Source organism: Paramormyrops kingsleyae, chromosome 6 (genome assembly GCF_048594095.1).
Source record: "Paramormyrops kingsleyae isolate MSU_618 chromosome 6, PKINGS_0.4, whole genome shotgun sequence".
Classification (NCBI taxonomy): Eukaryota; Metazoa; Chordata; class Actinopteri; order Osteoglossiformes; family Mormyridae; genus Paramormyrops; species Paramormyrops kingsleyae.
Genome location: NC_132802.1, coordinates 40,152,257 through 40,166,155, shown reverse-complemented (window position 1 = coordinate 40,166,155; position 13,899 = coordinate 40,152,257). Strand labels below are relative to the sequence as shown.

The window sequence follows — 13,899 nt, the reverse complement described above, 5'->3', positions numbered from 1 at the left end:
GATCTAGACATAGCATATATGCTCACCTAAAGGATTATTAGGAACACCTGTTCAATTTCTCATTAATGCAATTATCTAATCAACCAATCACATGGCAGTTGCTTCAATGCATTTAGGGGTGTGGTCCTGGTCAAGACAATCTCCTGAACTCCAAACTGAATGTCAGAATGGGAAAGAAAGGTGATTTAAGCAATTTTGAGCGTGGCATAGTTGTTGGTGCCAGACGGGCCGGTCTGAGTATTTCACAATCTGCTCAGTTACTGGGATTTTCACGCACAACCATTTCTAGGGTTTACAAAGAATGGTGTGCAAAGGGAAAAACATCCAGTATGCGGCAGTCCCGTTGGGCGAAAATGCCTTGTTGATGCTAGAGGTCAGAGGAGAATGGTCCGACTGATTCAAGCTGATAGAAGAGCAACTTTGGCTGAAATAACCACTCGTTACAACCGAGGTATGCAGCAAAGCATTTGTGAAGCCACAACACGCACAACCTTGAGGCGGATGGGCTACAACAGCAGAAGACCCCACCGGGTACCACTCATCTCCACTACAAATAGGAAAAAGAGGCTACAATTTGCACGAGCTCACCAAAATTGGACAGTTGAAGACTGGAAAAATGTTGCCTGGTCTGATGAGTCTCGATTTCTGTTGAGACATTCAAATGGTAGAGTCAGAATTTGGCGTAAACAGAATGAGAACATGGATCCATCATGCCTTGTTACCACTGTGCAGGCTGCTGGTGGTGGTGTAATGGTGTGGGGGATGTTTTCTTGGCACACTTTAGGCCCCTTAGTGCCAATTGGGCATCGTTTAAATGCCACGGCCTACCTGAGCATTGTTTCTGACCATGTCCATCCCTTTATGACCACCATGTACCCATCCTCTGATGGCTACTTCCAGCAGGATAATGCACCATGTCACAAAGCTCGAATCATTTCAAATTGATTTCTTGAACATGACAGTGAGTTCACTGTACTACAATGGCCCCAACAGTCACCAGATCTCAACCCAATAGAGCATCTTCGGGATGTGTTGGAACGGGAGCTTCGTGCCCTGGATGTGCATCCCACAAATCTCCATCAACTGCAAGATGCTATCCTATCAATATGGGCCAACATTTCTAAAGAATGCTTTCAGCACCTTGTTGAATCAATGCCACGTAGAATTAAGGCAGTTCTGAAGGCGAAAGGGGGTCAAACACCATATTAGTATGGTGTTCCTAATAATCCTTTAGGTGAGTGTATGTGTGTATGTGCACAATGAATGAATGGAATAAGCTGCTACAGTTACATTGAACCATGTGCTTGTGCTCATGTGCACAAGCACACACACACACACACACACGCCGATGGGCTTTAAAGTTTAACTTTAGGTTTGTGAAAGCAGACATAATTATTTCTGTCAGGACCTCGATGTGTATCCAAGCCCCAAAAACACACTAACTCAGGCGTTCACGCAACTTATCGCGAAAAACCAGACAGAAATAGACTTGAAAATTTTAAAGAAAAGACATTAGCGGTTTTTGTTAATGTTTAAAGGTATAAAAAAAAACCTTTGCTGCCTTTCTTAAATGGCTAGAAAACATTGCCTCAACACTATTAAACACGGAATCCGCTGTTTGTAAACGGTCCGCATTTTACCCTCACCGCTAAAATAGTTGTGCTTGTTTCACACTTTCTCTTGTTTCGCTTGGGTATGCCTCTACTTAAATATTGTGTCTCTAGTTAAAAGTTTGGGACCTGTGTCTCATTCACATAGGCTTTCACATATGCAAATTGCCACCCCTCTTCTGGGCTAATGCCGTACGCTCATTTTGACAACGAATTACCAGCGTTATTCGTTGATTTTTTTTGTCTAAAATGTTTATTATTCACATTGGTAGAAAAGTGCTTCAATACTTTAAAAAAAGGTCATGGTTTATTTGAAATAACTGGGCACTCCGTTTGTTGCTGCCATATTTTGAAATGGGTTGTCTAAGGAATCCTTATTCTTTGTTTGATGCCCCGGTTTCGGGTAAACATCCGCGACGGTTTATGACTACACCACATGGCCAAAGTGGCCTGCGAACGGACGATCACCCTGATAACAAAATACAACTAAATACATCTTTGTCAGGATGTGGGGGGGGGGGAGGTCTATGACATTCGGGCTAAATGGGGGCAATAGCTTGGGGAGCCAGCCTATCTCAAAGCCTGTGGCCTGTTTGATTCTACCCCATGTTTCCTCCGTGTATGTCCGCTGTGATATGCTTAACAGACACGTTTGATGGCATTATTCTAACATAGCATGTTGCTAAATACCGCTCACTAGTTCCTACAGCTATTAAATGTATTTAAATGAAATCGGGGCATCTTGTTTAGAATAAAACTAAGAAAATACAGGAGATCGATCTTTCGCGTGTGTTGCTGCCGCCGCCATTTTGAAAGGCGCGTCTGCGTCACTGCGCATGCGCAAGCTTCGCATCCCATAAGGCAGTTATTTCGCCCGCATTGTTCAAACGGGTGGCACGCGCCTGGCCCTGCTCCTTGGATAATGGCAGCCTAGATCACGCTAGCTTTGTGCTACACTGACGGGACCCAGAGCCGCTATGGATGGATCTTCGCCTTTGGTGAAGTGTTTTTTTTTCTCTTTGACATTGAAATAAAACTGTTAAACTGATTACGGCTTTTTCTCATTTTTAAAAACTTGGGCTAAAGTAGTTGTGCTTGTTTCACACTTTCTCTTGTTTCGCTTGGGTATGCCTCTACTTAAATATTGTGTCTCTAGTTAAAATTTCCGGACTTGAAATGCCCTTAGATTCAGAACATGAGAAGGGTAACACATTGAATAGACTAAAATGAAATTGGGTATGCCTCTACTTAAATATTGTGTCTCTAGTTAAAATTTCCGGACTTGAAATGCCCTTAGATTCAGAACATGAGAAGGGTAACACATTGAATAGACTAAAATGAAATTTGAATAAATAAATCATGTATATATGTTTTGTTTTAGGGCGTAACACTAGAAAACGCAGACGGTACGTTTTGCTGCTAGGTTGTTTCTCTTTTGTTTCAGGGACCGCAGGTCTGGGCCTTATGTCCTAAAAATTATATGACAATATTGCAAAATATTTATCACAAATGCATATGTAGAAAACAGACTACGACAGGTGCTTTTGAGTTTTTCTGATTATGATGACCGAATTGTTTTATTAAGAGTTATGGAGTATGTGACCGATATATTATTAAATTACACCAACAACCTCAATGGTATTTATGTAAAAATAGTATATTATGATTGTTAATTATGCAGATGTTTAGGCTATATTATGATGCTCATGATACTCAAGTTAATGCTGATGATATGAATGCTCTATAAGATATTTTATCGATATCACAGCCTGATAACCTTACAAGCTGCATTACTTCTGCATGCATGTTATGTTGTTAGAATGAGCGTGCACCTCAGAGTAACAGTAAGTTTACACAATGTTTTATTGTTTATGTTTTAAAGCATCCAACGCATTTACAGGCCAGTCCTGATGCAACAAGGTTTTGCCTAGACGGTGTGTTCAGATGCCCATGCTGCACTTATGCAACTGACCAACAATTCAAATTTACAACACACATTCAGAGCCACGTGAGACATGCAGTACAGCATAGAGGTAATTCCTAATGATGTTTATTGGTCTATTGATTTTGGTGGTTTTAAAACATACACATGCTTAAATGTAGAATGCACTTCTTACAATCAAGATAGACAAAATGATGTGGAGTTCCTTAGTGGGAGTCCCTGAAGTCATGTGAATATTGGTAAGCTAATTTACCTATGTTTGTGTTTTGTTTGACACTGTAACTTTCTGATCAGCTACTCCTGACCTCACTCCCCCAGTCCCGTTCTGTGTATACCTTTCTTTTCTGTTGATAGCTTTGGTCTTCATGTTGCCGTCTTGCAGGTTTCTTCATCAGCAAATGCAACAATTATTGCAGACCCACAGGACACTTTCATTGTCTTTATTGCAGCCAAACAATAATACGCAAAGACCAGTTTAAACATCATGTATCCCAATGCATCAGTGAAACCAAGCCAACCACAACGGAAGCGCATCAGTCACCTCCCGCCTCTCCTGCTCCCTCCTTTACTGCTTCTGAAGCTGCATGTCCCCCTCCCCCAGTCCCCATCCTCCACCCCTCACTTTCTTCATGTTCCTCTGATCCTGGCTCCTCAGCAGCACCAGCACTACCACCCCCTCACCCAAAGAAAGCAGAAAACAGTGAAGTGTACTAGCTGTGGCCTAATCCTTAATAGACGGAACCTACGGATACATCTTCGAAGACGTCACACTCCCATCAAAATGGACATTACGGCACAGAACCACCTCAGTGCTCAGTGTGTTGATTACACAAATGGAGTGTTTGCAGTAGCAAAGTCTTTTATAGCACCCAGCACACCAGTACGTGTCATTAAAAGGACATGGGGTCCTGAACAAAAAACAATGTGTGAGCTGGATATCTGCAGAATTAATGCAGAGTTTGCAGAGAGGTCAAACCTTCGTCCATTTGAGTGCCACCACATTCAGTCCCTCGTGTACTGCCCTCCAGCCAGAATGGACACTCCATCACTTACAGAGGATGTTTTGCAGGTGATGGTACATGACAAGTGGTTTGGGGAAGACAAAAAGGAAAGGTGTTTGGTACGTCAGAGAGAAGCAAATGATGCAGGAGTCCCGTTGTCCTGTCTGGTGACTGTGTGTGGACCCCCCTACAAAAAGCACATTTCTGTATACGAGTCAACTATCTCCTATTACAGCCGGCTTGGCAGAGTGGTGGTAAGGTACAATTCTAAAATCATTTCATGGCATTGTCCTTGCGCGAACCCAAGGCAGTCATGCATACCTAAATATGTTGCCAAGTGGCATTTATTTGAAACAGACCAGGCACTCTTCAGAAAAACCAGAAGTGTGGAGGAGAACATCACAGAACATTTTCCAATTGACATGGAAAGTTTTGACCTAGAAGAAGGAGCTCCATACTCACCTGAAGGCAAAAATCTGTCGCGGATGGTTCAATACATTTTTCATAAGAAGAAACTGCCTGCGATTTTCCCCTCAGACGTGGTCAAGACCATTCATTTCCCTGTGCACTTCATACCATCAGAAACCTTTTGCTCAGAATGTTTAGAGCCCACTCCTCTAAGCGAACCTGTGCTGATTACATCTAAGGCTAAAATCCTAACAATCACTGATGTCATAGAAGGTATGTTCTCTCTTTATTTAAATATTTATTATCGATATTTTAACATTTCATTACTCACTACATGTACTGTAAATGTCAGTGTAGCCATGACTTCCACTATCAGCAGCTTAGCCTCCTTCCCAGCAATTCACACTTGTATGCTTACTGAGATAATTTCATACACTGGCTTTTAGTACTGTGCAAAGTATAGAGACATGTCACAGTGTAAAATGGTGAAAGATAAATGTGTAACATTTACTGGTGCTTGTGTCCATTAGGAATTTCAGTGTACAGAAAATGGTGCTACAGGTGTGGTATGGCATATCGATACCAGGAGTGGACTGATGGTGTCCACAATTTCGATGACCACACACTTCTGTCCATATACATGTGCCATTTTCTACGCAATACACTTCAGGTAGGAACCATGTTCTGTTGTTTTAATCATTTAAAACAATTACGAATACTTTATCAAAATAATATATTGTAAAGCCTTTAAATGTCATACATCAATTTCACAGACTCATCAGGCAGTAGGGAGTGCCATGGATGTGTTGGAGAAGACCTCTGGTAAAACCTATCCATCCAGGGAAAGGGTCCTGCAGGCTTATTTAAGCTTTGAAGCACTGTCAGACCTCGGTTACACATATGCTTGTGTATCGTGTGGTTATCATCCAGTATCTGTTGTGATGGACCTTCATGAGAAGGGCGTTTTTAGCATGCCTGGTAAGTGAACACATTTATTCATTTTCTTAGTCTTACATTGTTTCAAGCACCACATATCCAGCTATGACTGTTTGGAACATGCTTACTTAAGTCTTGCTTTCCTTAGTGAGCAGCATTGAGGAACCATCTCAGACTTTTGATGGAAAGGTAAGTGTTGAAAATTTCTGGGAGATGGTTTCCCTTGAAATGATCAGCCGTGGGTTGGTCCCAAGTAAGTACAGTCCGCACAATGTTCTAGGTGGGATGACAGTATTCTAGCATTTACTTTGTTTATCGTGGAATAATGTACTGTTATGTTAATAATATTTTCTAACATCATTTAAAGGCAACAAGTCAAACCCATTTGTCGTCCATCCCAGTTACCATAGTTGGGCTCCGTGGATTGGTCCTCACACAAGAGATAGGGATGTTGTACTCAACACTGAATACAAAGAAGTGTATTCTGCTTGTAGTGCAAAGGAGGAATCTGAGTTTAACCTCACAGAGGACCGACTGACTGATGAACTTCTTAAGCTCAAGGTACTGAACTTAAGTCAATTTTTGTCAGTTTTGTCAAAGATGTGTGTTTTTGAACCACGCCAGACCAACTATACTAATGTTCATTATAGATGGAAGCTGTGCGTGCTCTGTGCCGACAGTGTGGCATAGACCCCAAAGGCTCACGGATGGACCTGGTAACGAGACTTCAACAAGAAATGAAGAACAGAGCGAGTTATGATAAGGTGTTTTCACAGATCTGGGGAGCTTCTGGTAAGTTGTGTTCTATTACTGAGAGACCGTTTTTACAGACAGTTCTTAGTTTCATTACTTGGAATGGTTGCACTCTGATTTACAGTTTCCTTAAACAGGTGGATGGGCTGTGGTCACCTGTCCTTGTGCTGTGGTGTATGGTGTTAAGTTCAACATAAGGGCTGAGAGCCCCCGGGACTTTGCTGACCTTTTATTGTCGATGAAACATTTTCCAAACATTGTATTATATGATTTTGCGAGAGGGTTGGCAACACATACCAACCTAAGAGATCCAGAATCATTACCCTTCAAACCTCATGGGGGTAGGTTACTTGAGCCTACTGAAGATAACATCAGATGTGCCACTACTGGACAGATAAAAGTGAGCTTGCCATGGCTAGTCACCAAGAAGCCAGTTCCTGATGAAAATGGCCACCCTATAACTGGATCGTCTGAGCATTATGCTCTTTATGATAGATTTCATGAGGCAAACTCAAAAGATGCCAGGGATGTCTTGCGAAAGGTGGAACTGGTCCCAGAGTTACGTGGTTGGATCAACAGCCCGTGTGCTCTTCCAGCTGGAATGAGGAAAAACAATCATTTTCTCAACATGATGACTCCCTCATCGCATGTCTTTTTGATGCGAAATATTTTGTGTCACTACAACAATGCTAGAAATTCAAGAACCATAGAAAGCATGAAGAAGAGATTGGGCAAAGGAGTGGACATACAGTTAAATTCCAATGGTCAGACAGTTTTGGGTATGTATTCCACCCTCATTCTAAATTATTAGTGGTAATGTCATGTTTATGTCATGTTTATGTAATTTTGCTGTCCGGTGCCGTGAAGTTATATTTGTCTTTTAATTGTAGGTGATTCCTCATGTTTATTTTGCAATTTGAAAGATCATAAAGCTATAACTTACAAATCTGTCAGAAATGCTAGACAGCATAGCGTTGATGAGAAATGCATGCAGTACAACCGATTTAACTCATTCTAAATCATTTGGTTTAAAATGTGCTTTTTTGCAGCACCAGCTGAAGCACCAGCCGAACAAGCACAAACAACAACAGCAGCACCAGCTCATGGTATGACAACTGCAGCATCCCCTGGTATGAAGACAATATATATTTTTTGAGGGCCTGGTTGTACAACTTAATAAAAACCTTAACACATCCATGTTTTTTAGAATATGTATACTTATGTATGTTTGCAGTGGGTACTTGATCTGCAGCTAAATGTATACCAACCTTCAGCCACCCTAAGAAAGTGTTATATGCTTCATAAGATGGCTCAGTATCACAGAAATGTGGTGAAACACTTATTTGGTTAATATTTTCATGCATGGTCTGATATGTATGACAGGAGATCTACCAGTGTGCAGTGATGACTGCTGGGGACTACCACATCTGGAGCACACAAGTGCCCGATCGGAAATCAGAGACTCAGAGGTGCATGTTTTATGTTTTGTTCCTCCGTATTTGTTTGTTTGTTTATATATTGATTGACTCATTTGATTGATTGCCGCATGACATTCGGGCTAAATGGGGGCAATAGCTTGGGGAGCCAGCCTATCTCAAAGCCTGTGGCCTGTTTGATTCTACCCCATGTTTCCTCCGTGTATGTCCGCTGTGATATGCTTAACAGACACGTTTGATGGCATTATTCTAACATAGCATGTTGCTAAATACCGCTCACTAGTTCCTACAGCTATTAAATGTATTTAAATGAAATCGGGGCATCTTGTTTAGAATAAAACTAAGAAAATACAGGAGATCGATCTTTCGCGTGTGTTGCTGCCGCCGCCATTTTGAAAGGCGCGTCTGCGTCACTGCGCATGCGCAAGCTTCGCATCCCATAAGGCAGTTATTTCGCCCGCATTGTTCAAACGGGTGGCACGCGCCTGGCCCTGCTCCTTGGATAATGGCAGCCTAGATCACGCTAGCTTTGTGCTACACTGACGGGACCCAGAGCCGCTATGGATGGATCTTCGCCTTTGGTGAAGTGTTTTTTTTTCTCTTTGACATTGAAATAAAACTGTTAAACTGATTACGGCTTTTTCTCATTTTTAAAAACTTGGGCTAAAGTAGTTGTGCTTGTTTCACACTTTCTCTTGTTTCGCTTGGGTATGCCTCTACTTAAATATTGTGTCTCTAGTTAAAAGTTTTGGACCTGTGTCTCATTCACATAGGCTTTCACATATGCAAATTGCCACCCCTCTTCTGGGCTAATGCCGTACGCTCATTTTGACAACGAATTACCAGCGTTATTCGTTGATTTTTTTTGTCTAAAATGTTTATTATTCACATTGGTAGAAAAGTGCTTCAATACTTTAAAAAAAAGGTCATGGTTTATTTGAAATAACTGGGCACTCCGTTTGTTGCTGCCATATTTTGAAATGGGTTGTCTAAGGAATCCTTATTCTTGGTTTGATGCCCCGGTTTCGGGTAAACATCCGCGACGGTTTATGACTACACCACATGGCCAAAGTGGCCTGCGAACGGACGATCACCCTGATAACAAAATACAACTAAATACATCTTTGTCAGGATGTGGGGGGGGGGGGAGGTCTATGACATTCGGGCTAAATGGGGCAATAGCTTGGGGAGCCAGCCTATCTCAAAGCCTGTGGCCTGTTTGATTCTACCCCATGTTTCCTCCGTGTATGTCCGCTGTGATATGCTTAACAGACACGTTTGATGGCATTATTCTAACATAGCATGTTGCTAAATACCGCTCACTAGTTCCTACAGCTATTAAATGTATTTAAATGAAATCGGGGCATCTTGTTTAGAATAAAACTAAGAAAATACAGGAGATCGATCTTTCGCGTGTGTTGCTGCCGCCGCCATTTTGAAAGGCGCGTCTGCGTCAGTGCGCATGCGCAAGCTTCGCATCCCATAAGGCAGTTATTTCGCCCGCATTGTTCAAACGGGTGGCACGCGCCTGGCCCTGCTCCTTGGATAATGGCAGCCTAGATCACGCTAGCTTTGTGCTACACTGACGGGACCCAGAGCCGCTATGGATGGATCTTCGCCTTTGGTGAAGTGTTTTTTTTTCTCTTTGACATTGAAATAAAACTGTTAAACTGATTACGGCTTTTTCTCATTTTTAAAAACTTGGGCTAAAGTAGTTGTGCTTGTTTCACACTTTCTCTTGTTTCGCTTGGGTATGCCTCTACTTAAATATTGTGTCTCTAGTTAAAAGTTTTGGACCTGTGTCTCATTCACATAGGCTTTCACATATGCAAATTGCCACCCCTCTTCTGGGCTAATGCCGTACGCTCATTTTGACAACGAATTACCAGCGTTATTCGTTGATTTTTTTTGTCTAAAATGTTTATTATTCACATTGGTAGAAAAGTGCTTCAATACTTTAAAAAAAAGGTCATGGTTTATTTGAAATAACTGGGCACTCCGTTTGTTGCTGCCATATTTTGAAATGGGTTGTCTAAGGAATCCTTATTCTTTGTTTGATGCCCCGGTTTCGGGTAAACATCCGCGACGGTTTATGACTACACCACATGGCCAAAGTGGCCTGCGAACGGACGATCACCCTGATAACAAAATACAACTAAATACATCTTTGTCAGGATGTGGGGGGGGGAGAGGTCTATGACATTCGGGCTAAATGGGGGCAATAGCTTGGGGAGCCAGCCTATCTCAAAGCCTGTGGCCTGTTTGATTCTACCCCATGTTTCCTCCGTGTATGTCCGCTGTGATATGCTTAACAGACACGTTTGATGGCATTATTCTAACATAGCATGTTGCTAAATACCGCTCACTAGTTCCTACAGCTATTAAATGTATTTAAATGAAATCGGGGCATCTTGTTTAGAATAAAACTAAGAAAATACAGGAGATCGATCTTTCGCGTGTGTTGCTGCCGCCGCCATTTTGAAAGGCGCGTCTGCGTCACTGCGCATGCGCAAGCTTCGCATCCCATAAGGCAGTTATTTCGCCCGCATTGTTCAAACGGGTGGCACGCGCCTGGCCCTGCTCCTTGGATAATGGCAGCCTAGATCACGCTAGCTTTGTGCTACACTGACGGGACCCAGAGCCGCTATGGATGGATCTTCGCCTTTGGTGAAGTGTTTTTTTTTCTCTTTGACATTGAAATAAAACTGTTAAACTGATTACGGCTTTTTCTCATTTTTAAAAACTTGGGCTAAAGTAGTTGTGCTTGTTTCACACTTTCTCTTGTTTCGCTTGGGTATGCCTCTACTTAAATATTGTGTCTCTAGTTAAAAGTTTTGGACCTGTGTCTCATTCACATAGGCTTTCACATATGCAAATTGCCACCCCTCTTCTGGGCTAATGCCGTACGCTCATTTTGACAACGAATTACCAGCGTTATTCGTTGATTTTTTTTGTCTAAAATGTTTATTATTCACATTGGTAGAAAAGTGCTTCAATACTTTAAAAAAAAGGTCATGGTTTATTTGAAATAACTGGGCACTCCGTTTGTTGCTGCCATATTTTGAAATGGGTTGTCTAAGGAATCCTTATTCTTTGTTTGATGCCCCGGTTTCGGGTAAACATCCGCGACGGTTTATGACTACACCACATGGCCAAAGTGGCCTGCGAACGGACGATCACCCTGATAACAAAATACAACTAAATACATCTTTGTCAGGATGTGGGGGGGGGAGAGGTCTATGACATTCGGGCTAAATGGGGGCAATAGCTTGGGGAGCCAGCCTATCTCAAAGCCTGTGGCCTGTTTGATTCTACCCCATGTTTCCTCCGTGTATGTCCGCTGTGATATGCTTAACAGACACGTTTGATGGCATTATTCTAACATAGCATGTTGCTAAATACCGCTCACTAGTTCCTACAGCTATTAAATGTATTTAAATGAAATCGGGGCATCTTGTTTAGAATAAAACTAAGAAAATACAGGAGATCGATCTTTCGCGTGTGTTGCTGCCGCCGCCATTTTGAAAGGCGCGTCTGCGTCACTGCGCATGCGCAAGCTTCGCATCCCATAAGGCAGTTATTTCGCCCGCATTGTTCAAACGGGTGGCACGCGCCTGGCCCTGCTCCTTGGATAATGGCAGCCTAGATCACGCTAGCTTTGTGCTACGCTGACGGGACCCAGAGCCGCTATGGATGGATCTTCGCCTTTGGTGAAGTGTTTTTTTTTCTCTTTGACATTGAAATAAAACTGTTAAACTGATTACGGCTTTTTCTCATTTTTAAAAACTTGGGCTAAAGTAGTTGTGCTTGTTTCACACTTTCTCTTGTTTCGCTTGGGTATGCCTCTACTTAAATATTGTGTCTCTAGTTAAAAGTTTTGGACCTGTGTCTCATTCACATAGGCTTTCACATATGCAAATTGCCACCCCTCTTCTGGGCTAATGCCGTACGCTCATTTTGACAACGAATTACCAGCGTTATTCGTTGATTTTTTTTGTCTAAAATGTTTATTATTCACATTGGTAGAAAAGTGCTTCAATACTTTTAAAAAAAAGGTCATGGTTTATTTGAAATAACTGGGCACTCCGTTTGTTGCTGCCATATTTTGAAATGGGTTGTCTAAGGAATCCTTATTCTTTGTTTGATGCCCCGGTTTCGGGTAAACATCCGCGACGGTTTATGACTACACCACATGGCCAAAGTGGCCTGCGAACGGACGATCACCCTGATAACAAAATACAACTAAATACATCTTTGTCAGGATGTGGGGGGGGGGGGGAGAGGTCTATGACATTCGGGCTAAATGGGGGCAATAGCTTGGGGAGCCAGCCTATCTCAAAGCCTGTGGCCTGTTTGATTCTACCCCATGTTTCCTCCGTGTATGTCCGCTGTGATATGCTTAACAGACACGTTTGATGGCATTATTCTAACATAGCATGTTGCTAAATACCGCTCACTAGTTCCTACAGCTATTAAATGTATTTAAATGAAATCGGGGCATCTTGTTTAGAATAAAACTAAGAAAATACAGGAGATCGATCTTTCGCGTGTGTTGCTGCCGCCGCCATTTTGAAAGGCGCGTCTGCGTCACTGCGCATGCGCAAGCTTCGCATCCCATAAGGCAGTTATTTCGCCCGCATTGTTCAAACGGGTGGCACGCGCCTGGCCCTGCTCCTTGGATAATGGCAGCCTAGATCACGCTAGCTTTGTGCTACGCTGACGGGACCCAGAGCCGCTATGGATGGATCTTCGCCTTTGGTGAAGTGTTTTTTTTTCTCTTTGACATTGAAATAAAACTGTTAAACTGATTACGGCTTTTTCTCATTTTTAAAAACTTGGGCTAAAGTAGTTGTGCTTGTTTCACACTTTCTCTTGTTTCGCTTGGGTATGCCTCTACTTAAATATTGTGTCTCTAGTTAAAAGTTTTGGACCTGTGTCTCATTCACATAGGCTTTCACATATGCAAATTGCCACCCCTCTTCTGGGCTAATGCCGTACGCTCATTTTGACAACGAATTACCAGCGTTATTCGTTGATTTTTTTTGTCTAAAATGTTTATTATTCACATTGGTAGAAAAGTGCTTCAATACTTTAAAAAAAGGTCATGGTTTATTTGAAATAACTGGGCACTCCGTTTGTTGCTGCCATATTTTGAAATGGGTTGTCTAAGGAATCCTTATTCTTTGTTTGATGCCCCGGTTTCGGGTAAACATCCGCGACGGTTTATGACTACACCACATGGCCAAAGTGGCCTGCGAACGGACGATCACCCTGATAACAAAATACAACTAAATACATCTTTGTCAGGATGTGGGGGGGGGGGGGGAGGTCTATGACATTCGGGCTAAATGGGGGCAATAGCTTGGGGAGCCAGCCTATCTCAAAGCCTGTGGCCTGTTTGATTCTACCCCATGTTTCCTCCGTGTATGTCCGCTGTGATATGCTTAACAGACACGTTTGATGGCATTATTCTAACATAGCATGTTGCTAAATACCGCTCACTAGTTCCTACAGCTATTAAATGTATTTAAATGAAATCGGGGCATCTTGTTTAGAATAAAACTAAGAAAATACAGGAGATCGATCTTTCGCGTGTGTTGCTGCCGCCGCCATTTTGAAAGGCGCGTCTGCGTCACTGCGCATGCGCAAGCTTCGCATCCCATAAGGCAGTTATTTCGCCCGCATTGTTCAAACGGGTGGCACGCGCCTGGCCCTGCTCCTTGGATAATGGCAGCCTAGATCACGCTAGCTTTGTGCTACGCTGACGGGACCCAGAGCCGCTATGGATGGATCTTCGCCTTTGGTGAAGTGTT

General features: G+C 42.5%; 1 long non-coding RNA gene across 1 annotated transcript; it reads left to right on the top strand.

The window, feature by feature from the left end:
• The first annotated feature begins 5,495 nt into the window (after nt 1-5,495).
• On the top strand, nt 5,496-6,326 carry LOC140591819 (uncharacterized). The gene is made up of 3 exons (XR_011992117.1): nt 5,496-5,631; nt 5,735-5,939; nt 6,046-6,326. It is a non-coding gene; the product is annotated as an uncharacterized lncRNA (long non-coding RNA).
• Nucleotides 6,327-13,899: the final 7,573 nt, after the last annotated feature.